Here is a 14,237-nt window from a genome sequence, read left to right as displayed (position 1 = left end):
TGAGCTGTAATTACACAAAATCCTAATCAAACTAAAACACTAATTCCTTTCTCCTCGTATGCTTGATTCTTCTTGGATCCTTGACAGCTGTCCTCCTTCAGTTAGGCTGAGATGGCTGAGCTAAAGATGCAAGGAACACTGACTTTGGATGCTTGAAAGCGCTGATGGCTCATTAATTGACCAAAAGATGTGCTCTATTTTAACGGTCTCTGTCTCCCAACATTCTCCGAAAGTGTAGCAGCATGTTCCCAAATCTTTTAATAACCCCAGGTATGGAATGCTGCCATGTTTCTGATGTGCTGTAGGTGGTATTGATAGACAGGTGTTTCTCTTCCTCAACTCCCGCTCACAGTATCACAATATCTGCTCTGCGCTTAAAATCATCACCTACAGCAGTTTCGTAGCGCGCTACGAAACTGCTGTGTGATTTAAAACACAGTCTTCCTCTCATAGCTAAATGATTGCCAGTGTGTAGCTTCAACATCAGCAAGGTCCGAACACTGACCATCTTTCTCATGTAACTGTCCTGTTGTTTCAATACCTGCTTCCTTATGTGTTGAATTGAAATCTGCATCAAACTCATGTTTGGCTCTGCCATCTGAAATTGTTTCCATTTCTGATTCCTTAAGCGCACAAAACAATGGCACATTCTATAATCTGAATCGAGCACATCAGCTTTAAGTGAGAATCTTTATTCTTACAGAACCCATTTTCCAAAGATCACTAAACCAGGCGTAAATATGCCTCTGCAAGATGTGCTCATAGTCTTTAACAAACACTATTGATATGGAATACATTCCAAATCAATTAGGTTAAAACAGCTTATAAAACCTTTACAAGGCTACCCGCTGTATAATTTAAAGTCTTGCAACAAACATAGAAAGTAAAACCTTCAACACCAGGAAACTGAAGATATTAATGGACCGAAAACATTCATGTCTCTTTCCTGTGCAACCACCCCTGCATTTCAGTAAACAGAGTATTATAGAGAAAACCCCCTGCATTTCCAATGTTCATCTATGCAGCTTCATTTGCATGTATCACTGTATTCCTTTAAGTGCTGGTGCTCAAGTGACCTTAATTCTGATGTGGAATCTGCAAGTCCCTCCACCATGCCATCCTCAATTATAACAAAAAAGAAAACCTTCCTCTCAGTGAACTTTTTACCTATCAGACTAACTGGACATCAGTTACCTGCAACCACTCATCTACCTCCTGTTTCAAAACAATAAGCTTCTGCTCATGAGAAGATATGCGACTGTCAATCTCCTTACTTGGTAGCTTCTTCAGCTGCTTGGAAGAGAAAATCTTGTAGAGGTAAGCCGTAGCCTATTGTAAAAGTGGCTTGCCAGCCTCCAAACATAGGATATCGAGGTTCAATTTCTAGTTCTGTTTTTCTAGAGTCAGCATTCAAATGTGAGGTAGAAATATTCCCAATTTCATCTTGGTAATAAACCGAATGTGCTCGAGGTGGCAGTCTTGCCACTAGACTCTTAAAAGATGGTGCACTTCTAGCATTGGATCTTGCTTGATATTCAATCCTTGAAAAACCACCTCTGATTCGAGCACCACCATGAAAAAAGTAATAATTTTCAGTTATCTGAACATTTCCCCAATGTGAAATTTCTATTTCTCACACCAGCTCCTTGACAACTGCAAATGGTTGGTTATCTTCAAAGTGAACAATAAAAGGTGAAAATGAAAATGCAGCAAGATTCTCATATGGACCATATTTAAGTTCTGTATCCACCAATTTTGTGGGATCAACTTTGGAATATGATTCTATTCTAGGACTTGGGGTCTTGATGGCTGTAGTTTGCGCTTCAACCAGATGAGGCAAAAGAAAGTAAGCACTGTCACGATAAAGAACAAGCTGCGCTTGTGCCTGAGAGATCTCTTTAGGGAAAAGCTTCACTGAATATGTGAAGACTGAAAGCACTTCTATAGTTACAGTGTCACCCTTTTTTAATGCCTTCACAAAAGAGATTTAAAATAAAACTATACCACCAGGTGCATCCTCCAATTGAGAAGGGCTTACTATAAGTGGAACAGAAACCTTATTTTTATCCTTTCCTTCAAGGGCAGCTGCCTTCAGATACGCCGGATTTTCGACCTGGTCAGGAGGAAAAGCAAGAAGAACTTCTGAAGTCGTACCCAAACCAGTATTTTCAACCTTCGAGGATGTAACAACCTGTACAATGTGTGATGTCAAGTCAATTCGGCGATGCACCCCCGATTCTACGAATTTGACATAAGAAGCGACGATGTATGAGACATTAGATGCCGTGCTGAGCTTTTCACGAGCTCCATTCCTTTCGGCTTTGGCATCTTCTGAATTATGGCATCATCTTATGAAGGCAGACAGAATGCACATAAAATGTTTGAAGAATTAGCCATCTGAAGAGTCGGCATCTTATGAAGGCAGACGGATACGCAGAGACTGTTCTGCATTAAGAACATGAATAAAAAAACTAAAACACACAAGTAATACAGTCATGGCCATAGCCATCGCTTCTCGGCTTCTGCCAACAATATCAATCTCCTCTGATTCTGAAATGAATTTAACATTTCTCAATTGCACCCTCCGTCCCCAATATAACAGGTATTCAATCATGAAGCCACGCCAACGCCTTAAAGGAACGTGTAGTCAAAAGAGTAAATGTAAAGAATACTCCTCCTTCAAAATCTTGCCATGTGTCATAAAGAGCTGCAAAGACAAGGGGTTTTTTATCTTGAAAATGTATATAGAATAGATGTTTCTTCGCTTCATCCCTTTTTTTACTCGTAAAAAACCTCATAAGCCAGTCAGCTAAAACCTCCCCGCCAATGGGAGAAACATCATAGCCTTCTGAAGAACATAACCATCATGGACTGCATACCGCATTCTTTGCTACTGCACATAAAAATCAAGAGCAATCTTAATGTTTTGACCAAGTTCAACATTACGTGGGCATGGATCCACACTTGCAATTATAATGCCATCAAGGGCTATTTTCATCCGCTCCGCAATACAAAGATCTAATGATGTTTGTCTCTCCTCGGAGAAGACTCTCATACTTTGTACTCAGTGATGTCCATAGAGATTTACACTGGTCTGGACCACGATCAATTCCATGCTTGAACAAAGATGCCGAAATCTCTTCCCAGATTACCTTTTCCTTCTCTGCTTTAAACCTATTTTCCATATTCCCACGCTTCTTAGTTGGAGATATAACTGACAAGTCTACAATCAATGTTTCAGTGGGAACCTTGCAAAGATGTAATTTTTGGCACACTATCATCAAGGCTCCCAAGAACTTTGTGGTCTTTTCTGGATCTTTCTAACTTTAACTCTTTAGTAGTGACACCAGAAATATTTTCCCTAGCCATTACAATAACTTCTGGCCGTTTGCTACTGTACTTCCGTACCACCTTTATAAGTACTGTAGAAATGGTTCGTTCTATATGAGCAATTGGGCAATTTGGAGGGTAGCTTGCCAATGCCACATGTGCAGCTTTCTGTAGTGCTTCTAGAAGTTTCCCTTAAATATCTGTCATTTGCGCAATTTCGCAGCGCAGCCAATGCAAGGTCAGTGTTTTCGCTACGAAATCACTAAAACAGATGGCGCTGCTAAACTGCTAACGGATTCATGTGCTGCGAAAACACGCTGTCTTTAAGCTAAGCTAAAAATTTTTACAACAGACTTTTCAGTGATAACAGCGGCTCCACTTGGGATAGTGTGCCCTTGTGGTGCACTAAGAACCTGCAGTTCCAGTGCCTTTTATTTGACAACAGAAATTTGCTTGACTAGCATGACTGTAGGAGAAAGAAAGCTATTTCTATTGAAAGATGCTCAGTTGACCTTGAGCTTATTTTGCATTTACCTCTACCTACCTACCCTAACCATTTCAACTTCTTTCTGCTCAATCAATATGAAATTTCCAATGTAGCCAATCCTCTGTTTTATCTGATACTTGATTTCTTTGACTGCATCGGAATTCAGAGCCAATATGATGGTGTGATGACCGCTGCCACTGAAATTGTCTCTGATCTTCTTTGAAAAACTGAAATACTGGAGAGTAAAAATCTTCCATGTACTCAACTACAGGATCCCAGAATACATGATCAGCTTGGTTTTCCTTGTAACTTTCCAGCTGTGCAAACTGATCTTCAACCACAGTGTTCAGTTCCTCAATCGTGAAAGAGAAAGGAACCAGCATTGTCTCCTTGCGTTCTGCCATAGAAAATTTCTGAGAATAATGATCATGATCATGGAAACTATATGCCTGAATTTGTCCTTCTAAACCTTCAATTTCTTTTTCAAGGTCCTCAACAAATTTATCCAAAAATCTCATCCTATCCTCTGCCTTGCAGTCAAAAGATTTTAAATATGAGGATAATGACAAAGAAAAAGATTCATTTGTTTCTTCTTTACTATGATCATCATTCCATTGTTTGAAACCTTCAACTGAGGGAGAGTCTGCCACCAACTCTGACCTATCTATCCATTCCTCCAAAAACATGAGCCAAAGGTCTTGAAATGACTTAATGGATTTGGCAGGAAAGCATTCAACCCACTGTTTGCATTTCCCTTGAAGTGAATCATAGAATAACATAATGCAAACATCCTCATGTTTAACTCTAAGAAGCTGTGTAAATTCAAAAAAATCTGATATATGCTTCAAGGTTAAACTCAAATCTTCACCGTTGAATTTTGGACCATTCTTTAGAAAATATGCATCCTTGGGAAAATGATTTGGGAAACCATGAATTCCTGAGAAATCTATGCATGCATACCTTGAACAAAGAATGGCAGCTTCTGGGCCCTTCATAACTCCAGTGGAATCACCATGAATGTATAAACCTTGAATTCTTCAACAATGGATTCGCCAAGGTAGTTTTGCAGCCTCGAAAATCATTTTGAACTCCTGCTACCTTCAGAAATCCAATCTTCAAATTTCGGGAATAAGTAATCATCAGGCTCCCGGCAGACGCACCAAAATGTTATCACAAAATCAATACTAAGGGCTGCAGCCAAGCAAGATTTCATGTAACTCTTTCAACCAGACTTTAGACCAAAGATTAGCCTCCTTGGTCAGAGAGGGCTCTCTCACAGACTTTTGATAAAAATCAATCACAACAACAGATGGCTAACTCTTCACAAATTTATAAAAACAAAGCTGGTTGGACACATATCAAATTGGTCTTCATTGGGCTATGGAGTCTCACACATTTAGTAAACAAAATCACAGTCACTTCATGGAAGTCAAGGCTCTTTGCATCAGATGTTCAAACATATTTCACATAAACCACAGCTTGCCAAACATACAGGAAGTCAGAGCATTAAAAATGAATTCTGAGTGATTATGCTATAACAAGGCTGTAAAAGAACATTAAGAGAATAAACCACCATCATATTTTAACAATATAATCCATTGAGAATCTTGAGAAGAAACAACCATTGCTTTACTATTACTGTAATAAGTCTTTACATTGGCCCAAATAAACTCTGTTTTTGTATAAAATCTCCAACCCCTATTACATCCTAATCTGATCCCTTTATAGGAATCTATTCCTCTCTCTCTAGAATGGGCTCGAAGGCCCTATTAACTACTCCTACATGCTATTTAACTAATTCATTAATTACAAACATGTTGAGCTGTAATTACACAAAATCCTAATCAAACTAAAACACTAATTCCTTTCTCCTCATATGCTTGATTCTTCTTGGATCCTTGACAGCTGTCCTCCTTCAGTTAGGCTGAGATGGCTGAGCTAAAGATGCAAGGAACGCTGAATTTGGATACTTGAAAGCGCTGATGGCTCATTAATTGACCAAAAGATGTGCTCTATTTTAACGGTCTCTGTCTCCCAACATTCTCCGAAAGTGTAGCAGCATGTTCCCAAATCTTTTAATAACCCCAGGTATGGAATGCTGCCATGTTTCTGATGTGTTGTAGGTGGTATTGATAGACAGGTGTTTCTCTTCCTCAACTCCCGCTCACAGTATCACAATAGCTGCTCTGCGCTTAAAATCATCACCTACAGCAGTTTCGTAGCGCGCTACGAAACTGCTGTGTGATTTAAAACACAGTCTTCCTCTCATAGCTAAATGATTGCCAGTGTGTAGCTTCAACATCAGCAAGGTCCGAACACTGACCATCTTTCTCATGTAACTGTCCTGTTGTTTCAATACCTGCTTCCTTATGTGTTGAATTGAAATCTGCATCAAACTCATGTTTGGCTCTGCCATCTAAAATTGTTTCCATTTCTGATTCCTTAAGCGCACAAAACAATGGCACATTCTATAATCTGAATCGAGCACATCAGCTTTAAGTGAGAATCTTTATTCTTACAGAACCCATTTTCCAAAGATCACTAAACCAGGCGTAAATATGCCTCTGCAAGATGTGCTCCTAGTCTTTAACAAACACTATTGATATGGAATACATTCCAAATCAATTAGGTTAAAACAGCTTATAAAACCTTTACAAGGCTACCCGCTGTATAATTTAAAGTCTTGCAACAAACATAGAAAGTAAAACCTTCAACACCAGGAAACTGAAGATATTAATGGACCGAAAACATTCATGTCTCTTTCCTGTGCAACCACCCCTGCATTTCAGTAAACAGACTATTATAGAGAAAACCTCCTGCATTTCCAATGTTCATCTATGCAGCTTCATTTGCATGTATCACTGTATTCCTTTAAGTGCTGGTGCTCAAGTGACCTTAATTATGATGTGGAATCTGCAAGTCCCTCCACCATGCCATCCTCAATTATAACAAAAAAGAAAACCTTCCTCTCAGTGAACTTTTTACCTATCAGACTAACTGGACATCAGTTACCTGCAACCACTCATCTACCTCCTGTTTCAAAACAATAAGCTTCTGCTCATGAGAAGATATGCGACTGTCAATCTCCTTACTTGGTAGCTTCTTCAGCTGCTTGGAAGAGAAAATCTTGTAGAGGTAAGCCGTAGCCTATTGTAAAAGTGGCTTGCCAGCCTCCAAACATAGGATATCGAGGTTCAATTTCTAGTTCTGTTTTTCTAGAGTCAGCATTCAAATGTGAGGTAGAAATATTCCCAATTTCATCTTGGTAATAAACCGAATGTGCTCGAGGTGGCAGTCTTGCCACTAGACTCTTAAAAGATGGTGCACTTCTAGCATTGGATCTTGCTTGATATTCAATCCTTGAAAAACCACCTCTGATTCGAGCACCACCATGAAAAAAGTAATAATTTTCAGTTATCTGAACATTTCCCCAATGTGAAATTTCTATTTCTCACACCAGCTCCTTGAAAACTGCAAATGGTTGGTTATCTTCAAAGTGAACAATAAAAGGTGAAAATGAAAATGCAGCAAGATTCTCATATGGACCATATTTAAGTTCTGTATCCACCAATTTTGTGGGATCAACTTTGGAATATGATTCTATTCTAGGACTTGGGGTCTTGATGGCTGTAGTTTGCGCTTCAACCAGATGAGGCGAAAGAAAGTAAGCACTGTCACGATAAAGAACAAGCTACGCTTGTGCCTGAGAGATCTCTTCAGGGAAAAGCTTCACTGAATATGTGAAGACTGAAAGCACTTCTATAGTTACAGTGTCACCCTTTTTTAATGCCTTCACAAAAGAGATTTAAAATAAAACTATACCACCAGGTGCATCCTCCAATTGAGAAGGGCTTACTATAAGTGGAACAGAAACCTTATTTTTATCCTTTCCTTCAAGGGCTGCCTTCAGATACGCCGGATTTTCGACCTGGTCAGGAGGAAAAGCAAGAAGAACTTCTGAAGTCGTACCCAAACCAGTATTTTCAACCTTCGAGGATGTAACAACCTGTACAATGTGTGATGTCAAGTCAATTCGGCGATGCACCCCCGATTCTACGAATTTGACATAAGAAGCCACGATGTATGAGACATTAGATGCCGTGCTGAGCTTTTCACGAGCTCCATTACTTTCGGCTTTGGCATCTTCTGAATTATGGCATCATATTATGAAGGCAGATAGAATGCGCATAAAATGTTTGAAGAATTAGCCATCTGAAGAGTCGGCATCTTATGAAGGCAGACGGATACGCAGAGACTGTTCTGCATTAAGAACATGAATAAAAAAACTAAAACACACAAGTAATACAGTCATGGCCATAGCCATCGCTTCTCGGCTTCTGCCAACAATATCAATCTCCTCTGATTCTGAAATGAATTTAACATTTCTCAATTGCGCCCTCCGTCCCCAATATAACAGGTATTCAATCATGAAGCCACGCCAACGCCTTAAAGGAACGTGTAGTCAAAAGAGTAAATGTAAAGAATACTCCTCCTTCAAAATCTTGCCATGTGTCATAAAGAGCTGCAAAGACAAGGGGTTTTTTATCTTGAAAATGTATATAGAATAGATGTTTCTTCGCTTCATCCCTTTTTTTACTCGTAAAAAACCTCATAAGCCAGTCAGCTAAAACCTCCCCGCCAATGGGAGAAACATCCTAGCCTTCTGAAGAACATAACCATCATGGACTGCATACCGCATTCTTTGCTACTGCACATAAAAATCAAGAGCAATCTTAATGTTTTGACCAAGTTCAACATTACGTGGGCATGGATCCACACTTGCAATTATAATGCCATCAAGGGCTATTTTCATCCGCTCCACAATACAAAGATCTAATGATGTTTGTCTCTCCTCGGAGAAGACTCTCATACTTTGTACTCAGTGATGTTCATAGAGATTTACACTGGTCTGGACCACGATCAATTCCATGCTTGAACAAAGATGCCGAAATCTCTTCCCAGATTACCTTTTCCTTCTCTGCTTTAAACCTATTTTCCATATTCCCACGCTTCTTAGTTGGAGATATAACTGACAAGTCTACATTCAATGTTTCAGTGGAAACCTTGCAAAGATGTAATTTTTGGCACACTATCATCAAGGCTCCCAAGAACTTTGTGGTCTTTTCTGGATCTTTCTAACTTTAACTCTTTAGTAGTGACACCAGAAATATTTTCCCTAGCCATTACAATAACTTCTGGCCGTTTGCTACTGTACTTCCGTACCACCTTTATAAGTACTGTAGAAATGGTTCGTTCTATATGAGCAATTGGGCAATTTGGAGGGTAGCTTGCCAATGCCACATGTGCAGCTTTCTGTAGTGCTTCTAGAAGTTTCCCTTAAATATCTGTCATTTGCGCAATTTCGCAGCGCAGCCAACGCAAGGTCAGTGTTTTCGCTACGAAATCACTAAAACAGATGGCACTGCTAAACTGCTAACGGATTCATGTGCTGCGAAAACACGTTGTCTTTAAGCTAAGCTAAAAATTTTTACAATAGACTTTTCAGTGATAATAGCGGCTCCACTTGGGATAGTGTGCCCTTGTGGTGCACTAAGAACCTGCAGTTCCTGTGCCTTTTATTTGACAACAGAAATTTGCTTGACTAGCATGACTGTAGGAGAAAGAAAGCTATTTCTACTGAAAGATGCTCAGTTGACCTTGAGCTTATTTTGCATTTACCTCTACCTACCTACCCTAACCATTTCAACTTCTTTCTGCTCAATCAATATGAAATTTCCAATGTAGCCAATCCTCTGTTTTATCTGATACTTGATTTCTTTGACTGCATCGGAATTCAGAGCCAATATGATGGTGTGATGACCGCTGCCACTGAAATTGTCTCTGATCTTCTTTGAAAAACTGAAATACTGGAGAGTAAAAATCTTCCATGTACTCAGCTACAGGATCCCAGAATACATGATCAGCTTGGTTTTCCTTGTAACTTTCCAGCTGTGCAAACTGATCTTCAACCACAGTGTTCAGTTCCTCAATCGTGAAAGAGAAAGGAACCAGCATTGTCTCCTTGCGTTCTGCCATAGAAAATTTCTGAGAATAATGATCATGATCATGGAAACTATATGCCTGAATTTGTCCTTCTAAACCTTCAATTTCTTTTTCAAGGTCCTCAGCAAATTCATCCAAAAATCTCATCCTATCCTCTGCCTTGCAGTCAAAAGATTTTAAATATGAGGATAATGACAAAGAAAAAGATTCATTTGTTTCTTCTTTACTATGATCATCATTCCATTGTTTGAAACCTTCAACTGAGGGAGAGTCTGCCACCAACTCTGACCTATCTATCCATTCTTCCAAAAACATGAGCCAAAGGTCTTGAAATGACTTAATGGATTTGGCAGGAAAGCATTCAACCCACTGTTTGCATTTCCCTTGAAGTGAATCATAGAATAACATAATGCAAACATCCTCATGTTTAACTCTAAGAAGCTGTGTAAATTCACAAAAATCTGATATATGCTTCAAGGTTAAACTCAAATCTTCACCGTTGAATTTTGGACCATTCTTTAGAAAATATGCATCCTTGGGAAAATGATTTGGGAAACCATGAATTCCTGAGAAATCTATGCATGCATACCTTGAACAAAGAATGGCAGCTTCTGGGTCCTTCATAACTCCAGTGGAATCACCATGAATGTATAAACCTTGAATTCTTCAACAATGGAGTCGCCAAGGTAGTTTTTCAGCCTCGAAAATCATTTTGAACTCCTGCTACCTTCAGAAATCCAATCTTCAAATTTCGGGAATAAGTAATCATCAGGCTCCCGGCAGACGCACCAAAATGTTATCACAAAATCAATACTAAGGGCTGCAGCCAAGCAAGATTTCATGTAACTCTTTCAACCAGACTTTAGACCAAATATTAGCCTCCTTGGTCAGAGAGGGCTCTCTCACAGACTTTTGATAAAAATCAATCACAACAACAGATGGCTAACTCTTCACAAATTTATAAAAACAAAGCTGGTTGGACACATATCAAATTGGTCTTCATTGGGCTATGGAGTCTCACACATTTAGTAAACAAAATCACAGTCACTTCATGGAAGTCAAGGCTCTTTGCATCAGATGTTCAAACATATTTCACATAAACCACAGCTTGCCAAACATACAGGAAGTCAGAGCATTAAAAATGAATTCTGAGTGATTATGCTATAACAAGGCTGTAAAAGAACATTAAGAGAATAAACCACCATCATATTTGAACAATATAATCCATTGAGAATCTTGAGAAGAAACAACCATTGCTTTACTATTACTGTAATAAGTCTTTACATTGGCCCAAATAAACTCTGTTTTTGTATAAAATCTCCAACCCCTATTACATCCTAATCTGATCCCTTTATAGGAATCTATTCCTCTCTCTCTAGAATGGGCTCGAAGGCCCTATTAACTACTCCTACATGCTATTTAACTAATTCATTAATTACAAACATGCTGAGCTGTAATTACACAAAATCCTAATCAAACTAAAACACTAATTCCATTCTCCTCGTATGCTTGATTCTTCTTGGATCCTTGACAGCTGTCCTCCTTCAGTTAGGCTGAGATGGCTGAGCTAAAGATGCAAGGAACGCTGACTTTGGATGCTTGAAAGCGCTGATGGCTCATTAATTGACCAAAAGATGTGCTCTATTTTAACGGTCTCTGTCTCCCAACATTCTCCGAAAGTGTAGCGGCATGTTCCCAAATCTTTTAATAACCCCAGGTATGGAATGCTGCCATGTTTCTGATGTGCTGTAGGTGGTATTGATAGACAGGTGTTTCTCTTCCTCAACTCCCGCTCACAGTATCACAATAGCTGCTCTGCGCTTAAAATCATCACCTACAGCAGTTTCGTAGCGCACTACGAAACTGCTGTGTGATTTAAAACACAGTCTTCCTCTCATAGCTAAATGATTGCCAGTGTGTAGCTTCAACATCAGCAAGGTCCGAACACTGACCATCTTTCTCATGTAACTGTCCTGTTGTTTCAATACCTGCTTCCTTATGTGTTGAATTGAAATCTGCATCAAACTCATGTTTGGCTCTGCCATCTGAAATTGTTTCCATTTCTGATTCCTTAAGCGCACAAAACAATGGCACATTCTATAATCTGAATCGAGCACATCAGCTTTAAGTGAGAATCTTTATTCTTACAGAACCCATTTTCCAAAGATCACTAAACAAGGCGTAAATATGCCTCTGCAAGATGTGCTCATAGTCTTTAACAAACACTATTGATATGGAATACATTCCAAATCAATTAGGTTAAAACAGCTTATAAAACCTTTACAAGGCTACCCGCTGTATAATTTAAAGTCTTGCAACAAACATAGAAAGTAAAACCTTCAACACCAGGAAACTGAAGATATTAATGGACCGAAAACATTCATGTCTCTTTCCTGTGCAACCACCCTTGCATTTCAGTAAACAGAGTATTATAGAGAAAACCTCCTGCATTTCCAATGTTCATCTATGCAGCTTCATTTGCATGTATCACTGTATTCCTTTAAGTGCTGGTGCTCAAGTGACCTTAATTCTGATGTGGAATCTGCAAGTCCCTCCACCATGCCATCCTCAATTATAACAAAAAAGAAAACCTTCCTCTCAGTGAACTTTTTACCTATCAGACTAACTGGACATCAGTTACCTGCAACCACTCATCTACCTCCTGTTTCAAAACAATAAGCTTCTGCTCATGAGAAGATATGCGACTGTCAATCTCCTTACTTGGTAGCTTCTTCAGCTGCTTGGAAGAGAAAATCTTGTAGAGGTAAGCCGTAGCCTATTGTAAAAGTGGCTTGCCAGCCTCCAAACATAGGATATCGAGGTTCAATTTCTAGTTCTGTTTTTCTAGAGTCAGCATTCAAATGTGAGGTAGAAATATTCCCAATTTCATCTTGGTAATAAACTGAATGTGCTCGAGGTGGCAGTCTTGCCACTAGACTCTTAAAAGATGGTGCACTTCTAGCATTGGATCTTGCTTGATATTCAATCCTTGAAAAACCACCTCTGATTCGAGCACCACCATGAAAAAAGTAATAATTTTCAGTTATCTAAACATTTCCCCAATGTGAAATTTTTATTTCTCACACCAGCTCCTTGACAACTGCAAATGGTTGGTTATCTTCAAAGTGAACAATAAAAGGTGAAAATGAAAATGCAGCAAGATTCTCATATGGACCATATTTAAGTTCTGTATCCACCAATTTTGTGGGATCAACTTTGGAATATGATTCTATTCTAGGACTTGGGGTCTTGATGGCTGTAGTTTGCGCTTCAACCAGATGAGGCGAAAGAAAGTAAGCACTGTCACGATAAAGAACAAGCTGCGCTTGTGCCTGAGAGATCTCTTCAGGGAAAAGCTTCACTGAATGTGTGAAGACTGAAAGCACTTCTATAGTTACAGTGTCACCCTTTTTTAATGCCTTCACAAAAGAGATTGAAAATAAAACTATACCACCAGGTGCATCCTCCAATTGAGAAGGGCTTACTATAAGTGGAACAGAAACCTTATTTTTATCCTTTCCTTCAAGGGCAGCTGCTTTCAGATACGCCGGATTTTCGACCTGGTCAGGAGGAAAAGCAAGAAGAACTTCTGAAGTCGTACCCAAACCAGTATTTTCAACCTTCGAGGATGTAACAACCTGTACAATGTGTGATGTCAAGTCAATCCGGCGATGCACCCCCGATTCTACGAATTTGACATAAGAAGCCGCGATGTATGAGACATTAGATGCCGTGCTGAGCTTTTCACGAGCTCCATTCCTTTCGGCTTTGGCATCTTCTGAATTATGGCATCATCTTATGAAGGCAGACAGAATGCGCATAAAATGTTTGAAGAATTAGCCATCTGAAGAGTCGGCATCTTATGAAGGCAGACGGATACGCAGAGACTGTTCTGCATTAAGAACATGAATAAAAAAACTAAAACACACAAGTAATACAGTCATGGCCATAGCCATCGCTTCTCGGCTTCTGCCAACAATATCAATCTCCTCTGATTCTGAAATGAATTTAACATTTCTCAATTGCGCCCTCCGTCCCCAATATAACAGGTATTCAATCATGAAGCCACGCCAACGCCTTAGAGGAACGTGTAGTCAAAAGAGTAAATGTAAAGAATACTCCTCCTTCAAAATCTTGCCATGTGTCATAAAGAGCTGCAAAGACAAGGGGCTTTTTATCTTGAAAATGTATATAGAATAGATGTTTCTTCGCTTCATCCCTTTTTTTACTCGTAAAAAACCTCATAAGCCAGTCAGCTAAAACCTCCCCGCCAATGGGAGAAACATCATAGCCTTCTGAAGAACATAACCATCATGGACTGCATACCGCATTCTTTGCTACTGCACATAAAAATCAAGAGCAATCTTAATGTTTTGACCAAGTTCAACATTACGTGGGCATGGATCCACACTTGCAA

General features: G+C 39.3%; 3 pseudogenes; all 3 read right to left on the bottom strand.

The window, feature by feature from the left end:
* Positions 1-1,270: 1,270 nt before the first annotated feature.
* LOC149173175 (dolichyl-diphosphooligosaccharide--protein glycosyltransferase subunit 1B pseudogene) lies at positions 1,271-6,249 on the bottom strand (annotated as a pseudogene).
* A 656-nt stretch (positions 6,250-6,905) lies between these two features.
* On the bottom strand, positions 6,906-8,141 carry LOC149173174 (dolichyl-diphosphooligosaccharide--protein glycosyltransferase subunit 1A pseudogene; annotated as a pseudogene).
* A 4,396-nt stretch (positions 8,142-12,537) lies between these two features.
* LOC149173173 (dolichyl-diphosphooligosaccharide--protein glycosyltransferase subunit 1B-like) overlaps positions 12,538-14,237 on the bottom strand; it is a 165,811-nt pseudogene continuing 164,111 nt past the window's right edge.

The sequence above is a fragment of the Pinus tabuliformis genome, chromosome 4_2 (assembly GCF_031772625.1).
Source record: "Pinus tabuliformis cultivar Carrire ecotype Pingquan chromosome 4_2, CPIR1, whole genome shotgun sequence".
Lineage (NCBI taxonomy): Eukaryota > Viridiplantae > Streptophyta > Pinopsida > Pinales > Pinaceae > Pinus > Pinus tabuliformis.
This window is presented reverse-complemented; position numbering and strand designations above follow the sequence as displayed.